The 16306-nt window shown below is 37.2% G+C and overlaps 2 protein-coding genes across 3 annotated transcripts in view; both read right to left on the reverse strand.

The window, feature by feature from the left end:
• Positions 1-13510, reverse strand: part of LOC117983782 (uncharacterized) — a 68000-nt gene extending 54490 nt beyond the window's left edge. For both annotated transcript variants that reach the window (XR_011236962.1, XM_034970402.2), the window contains exon 1: positions 13375-13510. The gene's annotated coding sequence lies outside the window, so the exon portion shown is untranslated. The remainder of the gene's footprint in view (positions 1-13374) is intronic.
• Gmppa (GDP-mannose pyrophosphorylase A) overlaps positions 1-16306 on the reverse strand; it is a 129559-nt gene that overhangs the window by 77989 nt on the left and 35264 nt on the right. The window lies entirely within an intron of this gene.

The raw sequence follows: 16306 nt of genomic DNA on the forward strand, positions 1-16306 counted from the left end.
ATTTTATGATTTTATGCCGTGTTCGAATTTGGATAGCTCTATTTAACATTTCACAAATCAAACCCGAAAACAAATTGTGTCCGCAAAAACCATCCATCCATCCATCCATCCATCAGCCTGTTTGCGTCCACTGCTGGACATAGGCCTTTCCAAGAGCGCGCCACCAAACACGGTCCTCCGCCTTCCTCATCCAACCGCTCCCCACCACCTTCTTCAGGTCATCGGTCCAGCGGGCGGGGGGTCGTCCTACACTGCGCTTACCGGTACGCGGTCTCCACTCCAGAACACGTCTGCCCCATCGGCCATCGGTTCTGCGACAGACATGGCCTGCCCATTGCCACTTCAGCGCGCTAATCCTTTGAGCTATGTCGGTCGCTTTTGTTCTTCTGCGAATTTCCTCGTTCCGGATTTTATCCCTGAGAGTGATATACCCAACATAGCTCGCTCCATAGCACGCTGAGCGACTTTTAGTTTGTGGACGAGGCCAACTGTCAGTGTCCACGTTTCCGCTCCATACGTCATCACAGGTAGGACACACTCGTTGAAGACCTTAGTCTTAAGGCTTTGCGGTATCGACGATTCGAAGACCTGTCGTAGCTTTGAAAATGCTGCCCAGCCCAGCTGAATTCTTCTGTCAGCTTCCTTGTCGAAGTTGTTTCTACCGAGTTGTATGATCTGGCCGAGGTAGTTATATTCTTGAACAACTTCGATGCTGACATTCCCGACGATGACGGGTCTTGAGATAACGTGTTCGTTAAACATGACTTTTGTTTTGTCAATGTTCATCTCAAGACCTACGCGTCTGGAAGAACAACTAAGCTCGATCAGCATTTCCTCAAGGTCCTGCAGCGATTCTGCTAGTATGACGATGTCGTCCGCAAATCGCAAGTGTGAGATGTTTTCGCCGTTCACGTTTATGCCTCGACCTTTCCAGTCCAAAACCTTAAACACGTCTTCTAGGGCAGAGGTGAAAAGTTTTGGTGATATTACATCTCCCTGCCTCACACCTCACACCTCACACCTCACAAAAACCGTCACAGAGTTTAAAAGTTTCTGTTTCTCATTCCGATTTTAACCATAAAACGTATCTATAGTTTCGTCTATTATAAAACATGGGTATTGCTTGAGAGAATTCTCAATGGAATTTGGTCCCTGCGAAAAGTTTTTTGAAGTTTCAATATCTCAATCTGAAAAGAAAATAAAACAAGTTAAAGGCCGCAGGCGACTGTGGCCTTCTAACATGGCATTTTAAAAAGTACTTTGTATTTACCTTTGCGCAATGTTGCGTTTTGCAGAAAGTTCGAGAGGTTTGCTTTGTAGGTATAGTACACGACAGGTCGAGATGGCAATCGGGAAGGGCAATGCAAAAGTGTGTTTGTTTCTTGGCTTGTCCTTCCATCACGTCGCAACAACAGAGCAACTGATCAACGTGATTTTTTGCACAGTTATAGTTAAAGATCTGGAGAGTGATACCTAGGTATAGGCTACTTTTTATCCCGGAAAATAAAAGAGTTCCCATGGGGTTTTTAATAAACTAAATCCATGCGAATGAATTCGCGGACATCAGCCAGTTTTTATTATATTTTGTTGTTATAGCGGCAATAGAAATAAATACACATTCTTTGAAAGTTTCGAATGCAAAACAGTGTGCCTGTCTTTCTGTCTGACCGTTACCTTTTCATGACCCATCTACTCAACCGATTTTGACGAAAGATACCTACAGAGCTAGCTTGCATGATGCATCTCATAGACGGTCATAGTACCTATGCAGTAGACATGTAAAATCTAAATTCACGGGACGAAGTCGCGGGCAACATTTAAATATTATTTTATAGTAATAAAACATTATTTTACAACTTATTTTGTACCAAACGGAGGCGTAGTACCACATTTATATATAAAAGCGTAGATAATTAAATTTCTTTTTTTAGTTTGCCTGTTTAATTGATCTAGCTACTTACAGACCTGTAATCACTCTAAAGGTTTGGCCAGACAGCGCGTGACAGTAGCGAAGCGCGACAACAACCTGTTCAACGCGGCTTACTTGTAAAATACAAGGAATTAAGTACAATGAAGGCGTACGCACTGATACAGAGTGTATAGCGCGTAGAACCTGTGCGCAGAACGTTGCCTTGACGCTACGTAGTGTGATTTGTGATGTGCTTTTACGCAGATCCTTAAATTCTCATATCCTTATGAAGTTTCCTGTATTCTGTATGAAGTTTCACAGATACTACAGTGTGTCGGGCATGTACGCCGAGGCTGTAATGTCCAATGACTTCGCTGATAACAGAGCGCCAGAGAGATGCACCTTCTGGGAAATATTACGTAACGCTGGAAACGTTATCCTGCAGGTAGGTCAGGACTTGCGTAGTCCAATGATAACTCATTGGATCTCAACAGATCGGGAACCAAATAGGAAATAGCTGAGCAGTGAGCACACCTTCAGTGTGCAGTTTAATAATTATGTACCTAAATAATTTATTTTTATTTTTGTCTTTTGTATTTTTTGGGTTTTTACCCAAAAAAAGAAATACTATGTACAACGTAACGTATTACTTAATGGTATATTATACGGTTATACTTATAGGCATTCAGTGTGGCGCCCAGCTGTGCTGCGGCAGTCACGCGTCGCTACCGTCCCACGTTGTGTCTGTTGCAGCCTTAGGTGCATACAGACTACAGTATTGATTTTCGTGTACTCGTTCCTGCAGTGAATAGGCTGATAGCGTCCATCTATTTGAAGAGCCATTACTGAGACGGGGTACCGTTCCCGTATACGTAGTCAATTTCCATCGTAATACATTTTATATTTCAAAATAATGCAATGGAAACTATCCAAGGCACCCGAGATATTTACTTTAATGTTTCATTATTATTCAGATACAAATTAGCCTTTGAGTGCAATCTCACCTGATGATAAGTGATGATGCAGTGTAAGAGGGAAGCGGGCTAACCTGGAAAGGGTATGGCAGTTTTTATTAAACCACTTTATTAATCGAACATGGGACCACCCACTAATAAGGCCACAGCGCTTACCACTGCGCCAAGGAGGTCGACAAATTGTCAGGTGTGTCAATTTGGAAGATCTCATCTACGTAGTAGTACATGGAAGTTCTTTGGATCTCATATGGTCATATTACAATATTTGCCCATCCATCCATACTCAATGGCACATTCGCTAGAAATGCATGCGTACCTACTTGAGAATACAATTTCTGAATGTTTAAAAAAAACTGTAAAACACATTTGTAAACAAGAGCCTTTTCAATTACAAATTCCCTTGTTCATAAATATTGTAAAAGCTGAAACGTCAATTAAAATTATTGAGATTGTTTTTCGACGTTTGTCACATCAATTTTAAAAGGTCTGTCTTAATTTGTTTGAAAATGCTTTCGTTAATTTATTGTTAAAAGCTATCTCAAAAATTTTGATTAGTTTTCGTTTGTTCCTTGCAAAAACACAACAATTAAAAGATAAGTTCTATTTAATTTGAAATTGACAGGTTTTTAATAATAAAGATACGATCTTATGAATTCCATTTCTCTAACTTTCAACCTCTACCTTTTCAACGTACCTACTTAATTATTTTTCGTATTTCACTTTTTATATTTTGGAGGCAAAAATATTACCTGTCTATGAAGCAATAACATGGTTCTAATATAAATTGCGCCTACTAAATGAGAGTTTTGGTTAAATGGTGTTTGAATGGGGGCCTATTACACTATCAATATGGTATGGTATTGATAGTTTAACACCCCCAAATATACCATCTGTTAAAGGTCAGGTTTTTGTAACCGAATGACCGATTACGAATTTCCCAAGAGATTTTAAGTTTTTAAAAGCTTTTCGCGCTTATAAATAGCTATAAAGGTGGGTACGTCTGGTGACTAGAAAGTAGTTTAAGAGCCCGCTTCATCGAAGCGATAACTCGTTGGTGGGTGGAGCCTAAAATAGTGCTGTTTCCACAGATAGCGGAACAAGCGTGTCACCCTTCCCCTCTAACTGCACCTTACCCCGAGGGAGGCCGGGCGAATGAATTTTGCTTAATTTTACAATTACTTTGCAAATCAAAACCGTAAATCAACGTTTGGAATTACGCTTAGTTCTGGCAAAAAAAAAACATTTTTACACAAACTAAATATATTTGAAATTATCATCAAGTAAAGTATGACATAAAGCTATATTTTTTATATAGTTTTTTATGCACGAAGTTCAAAATTTACCCTAAAATAAAGATTTTTCTTCTTATAACTTTCAAAATAAATATAATTTTATTATATTCACTGTTATTTTCTAAGGATAATAAAGAACATAATGACATTTGGCTTAGTTTTCGGTCTAGAGCAACAAAAAATAGATTTATCAAAGTAAAACGTTTGTATGAAGAAGCGTGTGAGAAGAGTAACCTTAACGGCTGAAAGTGAAATTTACAATAAGTATGTAAAAATATACTTAGTAAAGCCGTAAAACAAATGAACTACATAATTCACGCTATTACATTAATTCTTGATTGTGATTGATTAATGCTTGATATTGATTAGGTATGCATGGATGGTAGTGGTAGGATTAATTAAATATAAAACGATTGTAACGTAGACTTTTACTGTCTGTATTTTTAATGGTGGAAATGTAGAGATAGAAATAGAACTTTTTAGTTTAATTATTATTGTTGTTATCGAGTTTAACACACAGTTGGAATTTTTTTCATCAGGCGCTAATCGCTTTAGGTAGGTACTTTATGACAACCTGTTGGATAAAATAGTACCTACTAATAGGAGTGAACAAGTGAAAGCGTCTTGCTTTGGCGTCAATGAACATAAGTCCCCTTTGAAAACGTCACCCACTCCTTTTTCACATAGAGGGCCTAATCTCTAGTCTTCACACTAGTGACTAGCCTATTCATTTGTTCACATCGTATGCGAGGCGAACCCCTTGTAATACTATACACACTACTATACCTACCCAAAAAACTGTACATATTCCAAAAAATAAACCATTGTTTCTTTCGCAAAGTTGATAAAGTTACGCGTAATCAAACAAATTGTACTTCTTAAATCGTGAGCGTCACAAGAGATGAAAGAAAATAAAGATAAATAAAATCGCTCGTGTCAGAGCCCCGCTCTCTGTTGATCTTCGAATTACCAGCTATTCTCGCCAAATAAATTGGCTTAGCGGTACAAAGTAAAATATTCTATCTATAGCCACGTAATTTAGAAGTTACAATTTATACATAAGAAATTAAATCAGTTAACAAAGCTCGGCGTCGTTTCATTTATGATTTAAATTGTAAAACAAGTTTAGTTGATTTGTACAGGTTATTTATTGATATAAGCTAATTAACACACGCACTACATTGTACCTGCCTATAAATTGCGCCAATTTTGTACTCGAACTAAGAAGCAAGTTAAAATACGCCGTGGGTTTACATACGTGGGCGGGCAAAGCTTTTGAATTACGTCATGAAAAGTCCACGCTAAAATCAGTATGGGGATTTTCATCTGAGGTTGATAAAAGACACGAAGCTCAAAGTTGAACCACCAAAACCACATTGAAAGATTTAAAAGTTATACCTAAGTGAACTTTACATAGTTAAACTTTAACAAAACTTTAAAAAGTTAGGATTGAGGCCTTGTTTTTAATATTTAGAGATAGAGCTAGGAGATCCTTGCATAACACTGAGCATTTCTGTTCACTCAAAAACAACTCCGTTTCTCTAGATTTATCGCTAAAGACCTACCTTATACCAGAGATAATTTATTACCAAGTTATCTCTGCTCATACCTAATTCATAATAAGTAGGTAAATACAAGTTCAATAAAATTAGTACATAGTTAGGTCATACAACAAGAAGTTTTAGATTTAGAGATCATTGCGATCAGTAATTTAACAGGTTCTTAATTAATCTGCGAATCTGTTACTTACAGGAAAATGTCTACGTTTTATAAAATCGGACACGTGGATGGATCTGCTATGCGCTTTTATTTTTATAAAAGAGGAAAACTGGCACAAGGTTCTTTTAATGGGTAGTTAGTATATTGACGAGTGATAAAAACTATCCTTGATAGAAGTATTTGAGATGATACAATTATTATCATTTAAACAACAAACTTCAAATTTGCCTATCAGACTAGAAACGGGATATCACCACTTTCGTATCTAGACTTTCGACAACTAGAAGTTATCTCCGTTACGCCAGCAATGATGGCTGAATAAATCATCATTTCAATAACATGTATATTATGAACTTTCTAAAATATACAGTCTTATAATATTGTATCTGCTAAATGGAATAGATATGGATAATGGAAGAATTATTATTGATTAAAAAAATCCCGAAAATATATAATGTGTAATGAAAAAAATACGTATCGATCGAATGTTCCTTCAAAGTCGGTTAAAAATAGAAGAGTAGGTATTAGGGAAATAATATTGTTTCAAAAAGCTCGTCAAAATACAAACAAACTGTTAACAACGTTTACAACAATAATTGCAGTCTAAAATAAGCACTTCATAGGTACACTTGACTATTTACACATACGCATATTACACGTAACTTTGATTCTTATCGCGTATACCATAGAAACTACTTTGCAAAATGACCACCTAACCGCTCAATATATATTAGAAATATTTATGACATTTTGCAAGGATCTGTACACACTAATGAAACATGAAAAACTTCATTTTAAAAACATTCAAAATGCGTGATAAGTATCTAATAAAAAATTGGTAGTTAAACATTTTATAACTCTCTATAATTAGTTATCTACAGAAGCATAAAGCATTTAAACATTATCTTTAAGCAAATGGCAGTTTATAGGTCAATGGCAAATGGCAACAAAAGATGAAATTAAGTACTAGGACCTTTTATAATGTATCTGCCGATAGATATTTGCACCTCACTGAACCTTTTAAATAAATTGTTTCATCTATCGAAAAAAAATATGTCGGTATGTGGTAATGAAATCGGTATATAGATATTATTAAAGAAGCATTGTATGGATAACCTCCTTCTTCTTTTGAAGTGGGAATATTTGGATAAAGACCTTACTAGTTACTAATAAACATTTACTCATTACATAACGTGGATTTGCCGCGTTGAAAATATTATAACTGTTATTTAAAAAGTTTATCGTCGGCTCTATTCAGTAGAATCATTTCTGAACTCAGAGTTTGTGTGAGTTTCTTCTAAGAACAGAGTGCGCATGGAAGCCTCGTAACTTAATTAGTTTTGAGTTTACGTAATTGACTATATATCACCATTACGTCAATTTATTTGCTTTATTCAACAATCGACAAAATAAAACTTAAAGCTAACCTTATCTTATTACTGTACAAATCATGCCTGCGTGAAATGGTGCCAAGAATACGTGCTGTATTTCCGCGCTGGACAGCCAGACTGATTGATTGACAGGCTATTGACAATCAAAATATATAATGGATAAAAAGCTTTGATTTTGAACCCGATGGTGGTAAGTCTTAGTATATTATAAGACCGACTTAACATAAGCAGTATTGCTGCAGTTTATAGGTGTGAAAATGGTGTGAAATAAGCTTAAGAATCATACGTCAAAATAGAATCATTGACTGCCACGGTAGCTTGCACAATGGAAATAGTGCGCTTTGTAATCATCGACGTATCGATTGAAACGTGATGCTCATGGTGATGATGTGACGAGCACGGATGGGTCCATTCAATGTGTGTTAATAATTAGATATTGTTAACAGATGACCTATCACTATCTAACCACGGAAAGTTTATTTGTTTAGATGTCTATATACATGTGTGTATCTACTACGAGTATGTGTCTATATATGAGTTTATCTGCTCATCGGAACTCGGATCCTGCAGGGAACCGCTGGATTCAGGCGGCGCAAGACTGTAGCGCGTGGAAGTCCTTACAAGAAACACAGGTGTCCAGCCGTGAACGTGTATTGGTTGACGATAATAATGATGTATTACCAAACTATAAGTACTTATTCTATTTATTTAGATTATTTTTGATACGAACCGGTGTTGACCAGGAGCGTGCTAGTTTCCTACCACGTATAACTTGAGTAGGAATACCTACCTAGTGCGCGCAAAACAAAATAAATACAAACACAAATTTCTTTATTTTCAACAAGTAGTCTAATCTTAAGTTGCAACATGACAATTTGCGACTAAGGATTATGTAAATACACTAACCCGGAGATGTGTTTTATACATGCGACATCATACGCCTCGTGTTTAATGTTGTGTGTGATCTATAAACGCACAGCTTAAACTACTGGACGGATCAAGCTGAAATTTGGCATACAGATTACGACGTAAGCATCCACTAAAAAGGATTTTTGTAAATTCAACCTCTAAGGGGGTGAAATAGGCCCGCCTGCTCGTTTGCTCGCTATCTCTATTTAAAAATAAAATTGGGTTTGAAATTTGTGTAGTTTACGCGGACGAAGTCGCGAGCATAAGCTAGTCTATACATATCAAAGGAAAAGGTGACTGACTGACTGACTGACTGATCTATCAACGCACAGCTCAAACTACTGGAAGAACGGGCTGAAATTTGGCATGCAGATAGCTGTTATGACGTAGGCATCCGCTAAGAAAGGATTTCTAAAAATTCATCCCCTAATGGGGTGAAATAGGAGCCTGAAATTTGTGTAGTCCACGCGGACGGAGTCGCGAGCATAAGCTAGTAATTAACTAAAATGGTAACCTAACCTAACTTCGTTGACCTCTCTGGTGCAGCGAACGCTATGGCCTTAAGGTTTGTACGCACCTGAGCGGCGCGGCGCGGCGCTTCAGCGAGCTGCACGTCGCGGCACAGAGCTTCAAAATATCATTTCTATCATTTTGTATGGCGCATATCGCACTAGAGCGGCGCTGCACAGCGCTTCACCGCGCTTCACCGCGCGTTGCCGCGCGTCACATCTGGAGAGAATATTTTGAAGCGCAGCGAAGCGACGCGCAGTGCAGTGACGCTAGTGCGACATACCCAGCGGCGCGGCGCGGCGCTTCAGTATGCGTACGTCGCTCGAATAAGATACACGCGCATCTTGTTAGGTATTTAAAGTACACTGTACAGGCAAGAATCGGCAAGATAGACCTCAAAATAAATAACGTAGGTTTAATTTTTGGCACATGACGTGTTCCTCATGCGCTTAGAAGTATATCCTCAAAGGTCCCAACCCCTAGGATGTCGGCTTCCCCCCTTCCCAGTGTCTAAATGTATAAATGTCTCTCCGAGCGTTATGAGAAAACATCAATGGTAAAAATAATCCTGATTAAATAACTATAATATATTATGTACATATTATACCTACCTACTTCATCTAGGTAGAATTAATAGTTTCGGAAATATGCCTACCTATTGTTGTACTTGTGTTTATATTATACTAGCTTATGCCCGCGACGTCGTCCGCGTGGACTACACAAATCTCGAACCCCTATTTTAGGGTTCCGTACCTCAAAAGGAAAAACGGAACTCTTATAGGATCACTTTGTTGTCTGTCTGTCTGTCTGTCTGTCTGTCTGTCCGTCTGTCTGTCAAGAAACCTACAGGGTACTTCCCGTTGACCTAATAATAATAATAGCCTTTATTTCCCAATAAATATAACAAAACACACTTTATCTTAAACATAGTTATACTTAGTTCTATTTTTAAATATATGGGCTTAAATAAGTTAATTAAGTCACCTTTTCACATTTCAACATGTAATAATATGTTGTGAGGATAAAAAATATAACTCTTACTCTTACTTTTTTATCCCCGTTGACCTAGAATCATGAAATTTGGCAGGTAGGTAGATCTTATAGCTGACATTTGGGGAAAAATCTGAAAACCGTGAATTTAGGGTTAGATCACACAAAAAAATTAAATTGTGGTCATGAACTAATAATTAGTATTTTCAACATTCGAAGTGAGTGACTATACCAAGTGGGGTATCATATGAAAGGTCTTCACCTGTACATTCTAAAACAGATTTTTATTTATTTTTATGCATCATATTTTTTGAATTATCGTGCAAAATGTCGAAAAAATACGACTGTAGTACGGAACCCTCATTGCGCGAGCCTGACTCGCACTTGGCCGGTTTTTTCTCTTCGATAATTCGTTCTTCTTCTGCACAAGAAAGAAATAATAATCAAATCCTCTTCACTGTCGCTCATCTTGCGAAGTTGTTGCTCGTACGCGAACGGGTATAAAAGTGACGCGCAAGTGACGCGAGGTGCCGCGTACTGAAGTTGTAGTGCGGTAGGCACCGTCGAGCGGCCTGAGGTGACGCGTTCTGCAGTCGGACTGAAGCGCCGCGCCGCGCCGCTTAGGTGCGTACGAACCTTTATGAATGGGTGGTCTTAGGTCGATTTCTGAGGTGTCGGTTCGAAAATGTATTATTTCTAAATTAATTCAAGCATGGCCTAGGTCTCTTCCAAGAAGAAAAAAAAAGGCACGTGTATAATTTCTATCATAGTAACAAGAGTAAGCAAATATACCGAAAGGCAAGTACTTACCTAATATTGTATTAAAAAAGTGGTATCCAATCGAGTTGATGGATATTCGAACATACCACATTATTAATCGAGCGTTCGTTCAATAGAGTACCCTATTTCACGTTTCATTTATTGCTAAGATCAATATTTACTTCGCACATTTCAGATAGGTATATAAGCTCAGACGAGATGGCTATCCCGCCCCCTACAGATCCATCCATCCATGATCCCTGAAGCCTGTTTGCGTCCACAGCTGGCTATAGGCCTGTTAAAGTGTGCCAACATGGCCTTTCGGCCACTTTCTTGAGATATCGCTCAAGCGACTCTTTCCTCCCATCGGCCATTCGTTCTGTGGCAAATATGACTTGATTGCCCTCTACCATTTGAGCTTGCTAATCCTTATGCAGTAAAAGTCGTACTTAGTTCGTTGTAATAAAATTAAGTATAAATTGCCGATAATTTAAATTCTATTCTTAGTTTTCATGAATCAGAGAATGCGCTCTTATATAAGGTCTGCTAAATTATCCAGCTGTGGTCTTCCACAGGCTAAAGCAGTGACTATGATAATGATTTGACTAATATTGTGATTTTATTTTAGATCTCAATCGTCAAATAGAAATCAATTTTTAATTCAAAAATTGACAAAACGTCAAGTTATTCCTCAATAAACTGCAGTAAATATTATAGTGAGAGCCAGCGCATGCCAGACCTTCCTTATTTTATAAAAGCTGAAAGTTTTTCTGCGTATTGTCCCCATCACAGGGAGGAACGTTTGTTTGGATGTTTGTTTGGATCATGCTGGCTTTGGGAGATAACAGGTAATAAAGGTTTAAAAAATCTTATGTCAAAGTACCTATAAAGACTAATCTTTTATATTTTCTTCGAAGTAGGATTAGAAATCACGTCATGTATTGCCAGACACTTGGTGTCGTGGGAACCCCGCCAGACACCCTTAAACGTTAAAAATTGATTAAACTTTAAAGGTGTCTGGCAGGGGGTTGCCACCAAACCCTTCTCATTTCAGAGAGGAGACCCGTGCTCAGTAGTGAGCCGCCGATGGGTTGATGCTTATTCTGGAACCATTCATAATGAATTAGTAATGTACGCGCCGTGCTACTACTCCATGATTAGGATCCAAGCCCCAACTCCTCTTCCTTGATGATGGAGGGTATAGCATTCCTAAACTATAGGGATTCAGAAACTGTTGCTGGTGAAATATAATTTTGGGTACCGAGCGATACCATTAAACTTCGGGTCCCAACTCCTTAATCCTGATTCTGCGAGGTACGTAGTTAATTAGCCTTAAGGATTTGGTAATTTCAGGTGGTAAATTGCTACTGTAGATATCAAGCAACGACTTTATGATTAAAACTAAAAGTTCCAACTCTACAACCGTAATGATGCACCGTACAGCACTCTTAAACCTTAGGGATTCAGGAACTGTTCCTGGTGAAATAATATTTAAAGTAGCGAGCATAGACTACGTCATTTAATTCCAAGTCCCAACACCTCAATCCTGGTGCTGCAAGGTACTGAACTCCTCAGTCGTGGGGATTCGGGAATTTTTGTTGGTTAATTAATAATATAGTGCCGATTTACCAAGCAATGACTTCGTCATTGAACTTCGAACCCTATTACTGAGGAGTAACTACTGCATATTTACTGCTTTATAAGAACTAAGAAAACGGTTACTAATAAAATAAACAGGTACCTACCTAGTTATTTAATTTTTTGCGACATACATATATAATTAAACTTCCCCCCGCCCCGGTTTCGCATGAGTGCAACGTAGATACTAATGTGGTGTCATTGAGGTGTCATTGCCTCGGAAACTCTCAAATGAGAGGATTTTTTCCCGACCTAATTCACATTATTTCAATTTCTCTAGGGATCTCTAAATTTTTGAGAATTAAACTATAGCTATAAACCTTCCTCTTGAATCACTCTATCTATTGGTGAAAACCGCATTAAAATCCGTTGCGTAGTTTAAAAGATCTACGCGTTCACACATACATACATACAGACGCGGGAAGCGACTTTATTTTATACTATGTTGAGATAGGCAGCTATAGTTTGGCTTCATAAAAATATAAAAACGGCGAATGATAGAGGTATTAAACATGTACCTATACATTTGCTTACTTATACCTAAATAAGTATGTATGCAAATGTAAATATTACGTCGGGTCTCAAAAATAATGACGACTAACTTTGTACTAGGGCGACTAATTTTGTACTAGGGCGACTAGCGATGTGTGGTAGATGTGGGGGGTGTAATGGGTAGATCAGAGGGGAGGTGGGGGACAGATGGGGAAGGTAGGGGAGATGGGGGAGATAGAGAGAGAAGACGTAGATGAGGAGAGAGGTAGGGGGGATAATTTTGAATTTAAAACATCATATATTTTAATGTGGCGCTGCTTTTCCGGGCAGGACTAACGTCTGCCGAGTCCGCTAGTTAATTATAAGTTTCTTATTTAATTACTACTATGGCAATTTATTTGTCTAATTCAACAGTTGACAATCAAATAGTGTACCTACAGTAGGTATACATTTATTTAAAAATATAATTTTGCTTGAGAAATTATACAAAATAATTTCATTGAATAGGTACTACAATGTAAAATGAATAATTTGCAATATCAAAACAAAAATCTTCTCACTATGTTAATGCAAAAATGGATCAATAAATAAAACAACAACAGCGATAGTAAGCGACATGTCGTTCAACATAAATATTTTACTAATTTCTCATCACCGCGCCGTTGTACATTTGCGAATTAAACATGAAATTTTGTTATCTATAATCATTCGGTAATCTGTCATCTTGAGCCTGAAGCTAAAGCAACAGGTACTGAGTACATTTAACCCTGAAAATTTTACAGTAAACTTACCGTGAAATAATCATGCACGATCTCACTAAGTCCAAGCTACAAACCACTGGAACGACGTTTTGATATCCCACTTAAAAAGCTGAATTCATTACACGGACTTACAGGAAAACGCACAGTACGTCCGCCCTTCACCACGATCCGGAGTAGACTGGGGAATCGCTAGGATAGGATAGCATAGTAGATACGAGGGGAAAATAATCCTTTTCTGCTTAAAAGCTCCTTCGATTTCGCTTACACGACACACAATTTGACTTTTTAATTCTACAGTGATAAAGAACAGTTTTCCGATTTCATCATGACGTAAAAATATACTTAATAACAGTTTCACATGGTAAATAGGCAACATCTACCTAAGCAATGAAAAGAGTAAAATCTGACTGAAGCTTTTACAAATAAGCTCTATGAAGTTAAAATCTTCAGATAGGGACTTTATTCAACGTATTTAAATATAGGTAGATGATGCTCGCATCTTCACTCGCGTGGATTAAGATTTTTAAAAATCCCGTGGGAACTCTTTGATATTTCAGGATAAAAACCGGCTAAGTCAACCGCGAGTCACCGAGTCACTCGCGCACCGAGGGTTCCGTACTTGGGTATTTTTTCGACATTTTGCACGATATATCAAAAACATAAAATGTAGCTATGCATAAAAAATAAATAAAAATCTGTTTTAGAATGTACCTACAGGTAAAGCCCTTTCATATGATACCCCACTTGGTACAGTTGTCTTACTTTGAAAATTGAGAATACCAATTATTTTTAATACAACAAATTGGTCTTATAAGGGTTCCGTTTTTTCTTTTGAGGTACCGAACCCTAAAAATCAGGTATTTTTAACAGAAAGCAATTTCAGATTGAAGATATGCCCAAGTATTAGATACCTACCTACTATACAGACATAGATCTTTGAGTAAAGATATAATCTAAAACGGAAACCTTCCGGTACGCTCAAACGAAGTTATCTTAGCTATTTTTTTTTTTTTTTTTTTTTTTTTTATATTTGACTAACCAACAACATTTACACATACACAAGTATTTACATACAAAAGGATTTATAACTAAAGGACACATAGCATAAACGTTAACAACTGGCTAGTACAAAAGATTTAGGTACAATGATGTTATGACTTTAAAAGGCAGTAAAGTAAAGCAAAATGTAATAAGGAATTAGCACGTTAAATCGGTTACGTCTCATTACAAACTGATTAATTAGCTCCCTTTCTTAGGGAGATAATGACGTTACGACGAAAGCAGGTTGTCGTAGAATTAAAAATATTTAGCTGTCGATCTTTCTGATGAAGCGTATTAAATTGATGACAGATGCGATTGAGGAAAGAGTGCGTCGCAAAAACAGTGCGGCAGGGCTTAGTTGGAAATACGTTGTAAGTGCGAGTTGCTCGTTTTGGGATTTTACAATTTAGACCTATTTTTGACAAAAGTGTGGTATCCGTTTGATTGTTGATGATTTTATGCAGTAGGATTGTATCAAGTAGCATACGGCGCAAGCATAGAGAATCGAGTTTAAAATATTTTAACTTGTCTTCATAAGAGGAATTGACAAGCTTTCTATTGAATTTAAAGAGAAGTCTTCGTAAGAAACGTCTTTGCACTGATTCAACGGCGTCGGCATACGTTTTCTGGTAAGGGGACCAAACTGGGGCACCATATTCTAGGATACTGCGAATAAGACTTTTATAAAGATGCATTAGACTTAAAGGGTTTTTAAAATCTTTTGTTATTCTGAAAATGAAACCCATCATTTTATTAGCTTTTGTGATTGTGTTATTTATGTGTAACTTAAATGTTAGAGATGTATCAAAAGTTATACCAAGATCTCTAGCACTAGTCTTAGCAGGCAGTTTATTATTTTCAAGAAAATAATCAAATTTAACTTTATTGGTTTTTTTAGTAAAATTAAGTACAAAGCATTTGTTTACATTTAAAAACATAGCATTCTGTTCGCACCACAATTTAACAGAATCCAAATCGCTCTGTAGCGATATGCAATCTTGAACATTATTTATGGCAGCATATATCTTTAAATCATCTGCATAAAGGAGGCAATTATTTTTTATGATCGATGTGATGTCGTTAATAAAAATAATGAATAGCAAAGGACCCAGATGCGATCCCTGAGGTACTCCTGATAGAACCGTTATTGGTTTGGAGTAAAACCCGTTGACTGAAACTATTTGTGACCTATTTGTAACATATGATATAACCCATCGTAGCAAATCCCCATGAACCCCATATTTTACCAGTTTCTGAAAAAGTAATCGATGATTCACTTTGTCGAACGCCTTTTGGAAATCGGTATACACCGCATCAACTTGTTTTTTACTGTCGAGTCGTTTGATCTCTTTACTTGTACTTTCAAACCATCTGCATCTGCAGGCCGCACTTCGTCCACGTGGGTTCCGGTTTTAAAAACCCGTGAGTCTTAATTTTATATTAATTATTATTTCACGTATTTTAATTTTTTAATAATTTTAAAATATTCTGACTGTATGTTAAACATGTTTTATATGGGTCCCTGGACCCATGATTTTATTATTTTCCAGGATGTCAGTTCTTTAAGTATGTTTATGCAAAACATCGCGTGGATTTGTTGCTCCGTTGCGGCATGATTGAAAGACAAACCAACAACCAAACACTCTTTCGCATTTAGAATATGAGTAGTGATGGGTAGTGATTTACTAACTATTTACTTAGGTAAGCAACTGAGACGACTTCAAGCACTGAATCTCTATGAGAGATACCAATAGAGATGTTTTGGAAACATAACTGAGTTATTCATTGGATACCTACTTTTCGTAATGTAGCTCATTAAATTCGGAAAAAACCTGTTGATTCAAATGCGAATTAAACCGCAATCATAGCTACTAATAAAATTGGTGATTAAAATGTTTGTTCGAATTAAGAGTATATATAT

Source organism: Maniola hyperantus, chromosome 7 (assembly GCF_902806685.2).
Source record: "Maniola hyperantus chromosome 7, iAphHyp1.2, whole genome shotgun sequence".
Taxonomy (NCBI): domain Eukaryota; kingdom Metazoa; phylum Arthropoda; class Insecta; order Lepidoptera; family Nymphalidae; genus Maniola; species Maniola hyperantus.